General features: G+C 39.9%; 1 long non-coding RNA gene across 1 annotated transcript; it reads right to left on the bottom strand.

Moving 5' to 3' along the window:
* Positions 1–4356: 4356 nt before the first annotated feature.
* On the bottom strand, positions 4357–6442 carry LOC148767987 (uncharacterized). The gene is made up of 2 exons (XR_016033596.1): positions 6202–6442; positions 4357–4677 (listed from the first exon to the last, which is right to left on the bottom strand). It is a non-coding gene; the product is annotated as an uncharacterized LOC148767987 (long non-coding RNA).
* Between the last annotated feature and the right edge of the window lie 1106 nt (positions 6443–7548).

Consider the following 7548-nt stretch of genomic DNA (forward strand, 5'->3'; position numbering starts at 1 on the left):
TCGGAGATGATTGATATCGGAACGCCATGGAGTCGGACGATTTCTCTGATATAGAGTTCGGCCAACTTTTCGAGACTAAAAGTGGTCTTGACCGGTAAGAAGTGTGCGGACTTAGTTAGGCGATCGACTATCACCCATATTGAATTGGACCCTTTAAGAGTCTTCGGGAAACCTTGAACAAAGTCCATCGTTACTCTTTCCCATTTCCATTCGGGAATAAGGTTGGATTGTAGAAGTCCACCGGGCCTTTGGTGTTCGGTTTTGATTTGTTGACAAATTAGGCATTCGGATACGTATTTGGCTACATCCTTCTTCATGCCTGGCCACCAGTACAACTTCTTCAAGTCTTGATACATTTTGGTTTCACCCGGATGGCAAGAGTAGGGCGTTTTGTGAGCTTCGTCGAGAATTAATCCCTTTATCTCTTTGTTCGCCGAAATGCAAATTCTCCCTTGAAATTTCAATATGTTGCCGTCGGTCATTGAGAATTTTGAATTTTGACCGGTTGCTAAGCCTTCTCGGATTTTGACAAGTTGATCATCATGGTCTTGAGCGGACTTGATAGTTGATTCGAGCGGTGGTTTAATGATCAAGGCGGACATGGGTTTTCGGCTAAGAGCGTCGGCGACAACGTTGGCTTTACCGGGATGGTAAAGTATTTCGCAATCATAGTCCTTGACTAATTCAAGCCATCTTCTTTGCCTCATATTGAGTTCTTTTTGAGAAAAGAAGTACTTGAGACTTTTGTGGTCGGTGAAGATCGAACATTTTTCGCCGTAAAGGTAATGTCTCCAAATTTTGAGGGCGAACACGACTGCCGCGAGTTCCAAGTCGTGCGTCGGGTAATTCTTCTCGTAGTCCTTTAATTGTCTAGAGGCATAGGCAATTACATTCCCGTTTTGCATTAGGACGGCTCCGAGCCCGTGCTTGGAGGCGTCACTATAGACCACATAGTTCCCGGTTTTATCCGGTAGAGCGAGGATTGGTGCTGAGGTTAATCGCTTCTTGAGTTCTTGGAAACTAGACTCGCATTCGGGAGTCCATTGATACTTGACTTCTTTTCGGGTCAAACGAGAGAGTGGAGCGGCTATCTTGGAAAAGTTTGGAACGAACCGTCGGTAGTAGCCTGCGAGGCCGAGGAAACTTCGGATTTCTCCGACATTACGAGGAATTGACCAGTTACAAACGGCTTCAATTTTGCTTGGATCGACGGCTATGCCTTCCTTGGAAATTACGTGACCAAGAAAGTGGACTTGTCTTAACCAAAACTCACATTTGGAAAACTTCGCATAGAGTTGGTTCTCTCGGAGAGTTTGGAGCACCATTTCCAAATGATTCCGATGTTCTTCATCATTTCTTGAATATACCAAGATATCGTCGATGAATACGATCACAAATTGATCGAGATATTTGCGGAAGATTCGATTCATGAGATCCATGAAAGCGGCAGGGGCGTTGGTTAGACCAAACGACATCACTACAAATTCGTAATGGCCGTAGCGAGTCCGAAACGCGGTTTTCGGAATATCTTCCTTCTTGATCTTCAATTGATGATATCCGGAACGAAGGTCGATCTTGGAATAGACCGTGGAGTCTTGAAGTTGATCGAAAAGGTCGTCAATTCGTGGCAATGGATACTTGTTTTTGACGGTGACCTTGTTGAGTTCTCGGTAATCAATACACATTCGGAGGGTCCCGTCTTTCTTTTTCACGAAGAGTACCGGAGCACCCCATGGGGAAAAACTAGGGCGGATGAACTTCTTGTCGATAAGATCTTGAATTTGGTCCTTGAGTTCCTTTAGCTCTAACGGCGCCATGCGATAAGGTGCCTTCGAGATAGGAGCGGATCCGGGGATCAAATTAATTTCAAATTCGATTTCACGATCGAGCGGAAGACCGGGGAGATCTTCGGGAAAGACATCGGGAAAATCGCAAACGGTTGGCACTTTGGAAATGTCGGCTTTATCTTCGTTGAGAGTTTCCACTATGTCGACCAAATGACATAGATGTCCTTTTTGAATAAGTTTGCTCGCTTTGATGGCGGAAATGATAGGAATCGACGGATTGTACGAGCTTCGGAATTCGAGAGAACTTCCATTCGGTAAGGAGAAACGAACGGTTTTGTGAGCGCAATTAATTTGAGCGTCGAATTTTGATAACCAATCCATTCCGAGGATTATTTCGAAATGTTTAATGGGTAGGATGATTAGATCGGAGGCTAGGGTTTGGTTATGAATCTGAATAGGGCAATCTTTGATGATGAAATTTGATTTAAGTTCATCACCGGAAGGAATAAGTATGCTAAACAAGGCATCGGCTTGGCTACGGACTAGGCGGAGTTCGGCAACGAGGGTACTTGAGATGAATGAGTGAGTTGATCCGGAGTCGATGAGGGCATACACAAAATTATTATACACATTAACGGTACCTGCGATCATTGACGGGTCAGCTTCGGCTTGGTCTCTTGTCATGGCGAATACTCGTCCCGGCACTTGTCTCGGGGCGATAGGGCAGTCTCGGACCATGTGTCCGGGCTTCTTGCATCGAAAACAGTGGTTGGTTCCGGCAACACAATCGCCTGAGTGTTCTCGCTTGCATTTGGGGCAAAAGGGCTTGTTGCTCGGGGTCACGGTTGCTTGGTTGATCGGTTGCTTTCCTTTGAAGTTGTTGAGGTTCGGTTTCTTCCATGGTCGAGAAGAGGCATCGTGAGGAGGTCTCCATTGTCGTATTTCCATCTCGTCTTGTTCGGCTTCCAAGGCTTTGTCCACTACTCCGCGGAAAGTAGAGGCAGAGGTTAGTCGAACGTCGCGCTTGATTATCGGGTTGAGGCCTCTTAGGTAGTGATTCATCTTTTCGGTGTCGTCTTTGGATATGAAAGGTGCGTAGAGGCTTCCTTGCTCGAAACGGCGTGTGAATTCGGCAATGGTTAGGTTTCCTTGTTTGAGTTCGAGAAACTCCTTAAGCTTTTGTGCTCGAACATTTTTGGAAAAATACTTTTCGAAGAAAAGAACTTTGAAAGCTTCCCAAGTGGTATTTGCTAGATCGATTCCACTCTTTGCGCCTTCCCACCAATTTTGGGCTTCGTTTTTCAACAAGAATAGTGCGCAATGGATTCGGTCGCTATCGTTCATCACCATGTACTCGAAAATAACTTCGAGGGATTTGATCCATTCTTCGGCAACAGTTGGACTAGGGCCGCCGTGGAATTCGGTAGGATGCATTTTCAAAAATCGCTCGTAGGTGGCTTGTGGGGCTGTATTTCTAGGTTGGGGAGGGGGAGGAGGAGGTGGAGGAGGGTTTCGGTTTTGAAGGTTAACAAGGCTGTTGATTTGTTCATTTTGTTCTCGGACGAGGGCGGTGAGGTCTTGGATGGTACGAGATTGATTGTGAGGATCGTTAGCGGCATTTTGAGCTCGAGTTCTTGCTCCCGACATTCTAATACTTAAACATATACAAATAATTCACATTAGCCATAAAATTCACATAAGATTCACATAAAACATATACCTGCCCGAGTGTTCAGTTGGAGTCGTGCTTTGAGAATCGTGAAGATCTTTAGGTCGTATGGAGGTTTCCGGGATCATTGCTCTGATACCACCCATGCTGTGACACCCCTCTCTCGATTACCCTTATTATATGTAATCTCAGCGGAAGACTTTTGAAAACATGATTTTTGTGGATATAAAATTTACGTAAAAAATTTTATTTTTAAATCAGAGGGAGAGAGGGCACAGCTTGCTAAACCCTAATCAAATATTTAACACAAAAGCATACTACATGCAAGACTAGAAATTAACTAGGCCTGATGGACTTAATGCAAATGCGGACAGATTCAATGCAGAAGCTTTAAAAATTAATTCCTCTTAAACTACTCATGAAAATGACCCCAAAATAATACCATACCATCTAACACGGGTCTAGATCACTCAGTTAAAACAGTTTTGAAAGATGCATGGCCATTTAGGAGAAATAAATAAAATGGCACAGTCACTCGGTTTAAAATCCAGAACAGGGGAGGGGGTTTTGAAAATTCACAATAAATTCCTCACTGACCCAAAAACTACCAAATTTTACCCCAAGGCAGAAAAGTAAGTTTCAAACATTTTCCAAGTAGAAACAAGGCATTTGAATGAGTGAAACTCCAGTTATACCAGAAAACACCCGAATAACCCTGTTTCAATGCAGTAGTGAGAAACAAATCATAACTAAATAAATACTTACCCAAATCATGCAAAAGACCTATCAATATGATGAGAACAGAGAGATGCAGAGACTCCTAAAATTTCATGATTTTCTAAGCAGAGAACCTATATGAAAATAATTTTAGAACATGGATACAAAACACGAAGAAATTACTAGTCGAAAGCATGCATGCATATAAATAGTGAAAATTTGCTTTCGCTTACAAAAGACTACGGATTACCGATTAATTATCCAAAATAGGGTAATCCTAATTACTATTACACATATCGTCTTTTAATAATTTCCACCGATCGGAGGAAGCGAACGGTAGAAAATACCTAAAATCGTATCAAAAGTTTTTATAAGCATATTATACGAATAAAACCACATAACTAGATTAAGAGCCAACACTATCCACAACCCCTCCATACGATCTCCTTCCGATTCTCGAGCTCGATTCCCAACTTCACCCCTCGGGCCCTAAATCGGGTATACCTACAAACATACAACACCTATATGAGTCTTTGATGACTCAATGAGAATCTTGAAGTAATATCGAATACACATAGCACATAGAGCATACATATATCTATATATATATATATACATATATCTTTATACATGAACATACAACATGAAGTAAAACAATCATATACTTCCCTTTTTCGTCGGCGTTCTTCATTCACATAATTGCCACACGCATAGAGTGAGATAATTCCCACCTTTATAACCCTATGCCATGACACGTATTGAAGATTATAGAAGGAATTTCCCACCTTTATAACCCTACGATCCCAAGACCATAGAGTGAGATTTTCCCCCTATATCATCAACACCATAATGCAACATGCATGACATGAAAAATTGTCGGGAATCCCTCGGAAGAGCCAATCTAAGTTACCGGTAAATAACCCCATATAATTCGAACCATGACTAACTACGTGGGATCAAACCACCCCTAGGCCCTACGGTACCGGCTCGCCGTACCCGAGAAATTTACCGTAACCTCGAAAGACTTTCCAACATAGCTTTATCTTTTTTTAAAAAAAATTCATGACACTTAATGCACCCACCCATGCACCCTTTCTACTTACCTTTCTCTCATCCTCACACCCAATGATTCACATAAGCAAGCAAGAGCACATAGGAGCACATAGAAAATACACATAAAGTTTCACAAAATCATTTAGTCATAAAAACATAGAAATAACCGAAATCTTAACATACAAAAACAATCTAACATCAAAGTTCACTAGATCTAGCATTTTTACAAGAATAAAATTCAAGACTTCCATCTTTACATTTATTCAAGAAAATACACTAGATCTTCACATGCAAGAGTATTTTAAATCAAATTAGCACAAATTCTTAGTTCTTAACCATTTTTCATAGAAAACACTAGATCTTAACATGCAAGACTTTAGATCAACCATCAATCTCTAGATCTTAACATGCAAGACCTTGGATCGACAATCAATCACCAACCTTAACATGCAAGGCCTTAAAACAACAATCAACACAAGATCAACACATGCAAAACACAAAGTAAACCACATAAGCAATTTCAAGCATTTTACCTCAAAAATTCGAAGTTCCTTAGTTAAGTCAAAAATTCATTTTCTTTTCACAAATCAACAATCAAACACTAGATTAACACATGCAAGGCACTAATTAAACCAAATAAGCTATTTAAAACATTTTTCCCCAAATTTTCGAAACTTTCATGGCTAGGCCAAAATTTCATTTTCTTTCCAAAATTCAACAATCAAACACTAGATCAACACATGCAAGGCACTAATTAAGCCAAATAAGCCATTTAAAACATTTTTCCCCAAATTTTCGAAAAATCATAGAATTTCAAGAACAAGGTTATCTTTTCAAAACACTAACATGCAATTATCATCTAAACCATATAATCAAATAATATGCAAGAATCAACAAATAAATCATATAAAAATACATAAAAACCGAAAATACTAGTGGTGTTGTAGGTTTGAGCAAGAATTCAAGAATTCTCACCTATACTCTTTAGGGGAAGGATTTGTTAGCTCTTTTCTCTCTAATACAAGAAGAGATTAAGAGTTAGATTACAAACCAATATGAAGAAGGAAGAGGAAATTTTCGAATAAAAGAGGAGATGAAGCTCTTACATTCAAATTCAAGAATCTCTTGAAGAAAATATTTTGAGCTTCTTCTACTACTAATTTCGAAAATGGAAGAAGAAAGAAGAGAAGAGAGATTTCTTAGGATTGTAGTGGGGAGATGAGAAAACACTTGGTAATGGGTTCTATTTATAGAATGGAGAGGCTTGCAACCTTAATGGGTAAGTATTGAGGAGGGGCTTCTTGGCAATTAAATCTTTAGGTGGGTTGGGGGTGATTTTGCAATTTTCGAAAATGGGAGTGGTGGTGGTTCTTGGGTGGTTCAAGCTTGAGAAAATGGTGGCTATGGTGGTGGTGGTGTGGCTGCCGAAATGAAGAGGAAGGAGGGAGAAGAAGAAAGACCTTTTGTCTTATTAAAGTGGAGTGAAAAGCATGCCTAGTCTATAAAGTAGGGAACTAGGCTTGGGTATTTCTTTCTATGCTCAAAGTACAACCACACTAATGCATGTTTTTCTACCAATTAATATGCAAAATTTAAAAATCATGTGTGTGTGTGTGTGAGGTGTCCGAAAATTCAAGAAATGTGGGGAGGATTTTCAAATTTTCGACATTAATTAAAAATCCTAAAATGCATGATAAAAAAATTTATTTTCTAAAATTTTGTGCATGCATAAATATGATGAAATGCTCATTTAAATTACATGCAAGAATAAAATCCTAGTTTATGAAAAATAATTTATTTCGACATACTATTTCGAAATATTTCCTAAGCACATAATTCACATAATCACATAATTCACATAATCATCACATAATTACCTAATTCACGTAAATACTAATCATGCAAGAATTATTATAAATTCTAATTTCACAAATATGCACATAAAGGTGGTAAAAATTATTTTACCGAAATTGCGGGGTTTTACAATCTCCCCCCCTTAAAAAAATTTTGTCCCCAAAATTTGTACCTTTTTCAATTAGTTCCGGATAACAACTCACAATCTCATCCTCAAGTTCCCACGTTGACTCATCCGGAGAATGGTTTTTCCAAAGGATTTTGGCTAGGCCAATTTCTTTGTTTCGGAGTTTCTTAACTTTTCGGTCTAATATTTGGGAGGGTTCTTCGGTAAAGGATAGGTTCGGGCATAAATCGAGGGGTTCGGTTTCAAGGATGTGGTTAGGGTTGGGAATATATTTTCGGAGCATGGAGACGTGAAAGACATTGTGGATTTTGGATAGTTGAGGCGGTAGGGCGAGGCGATAG

This window comes from Erythranthe guttata, chromosome 9 (assembly GCF_056151865.1).
Source record: "Erythranthe guttata isolate IM_541 chromosome 9, IM_541, whole genome shotgun sequence".
In the NCBI taxonomy this organism is placed as follows: domain Eukaryota; kingdom Viridiplantae; phylum Streptophyta; class Magnoliopsida; order Lamiales; family Phrymaceae; genus Erythranthe; species Erythranthe guttata.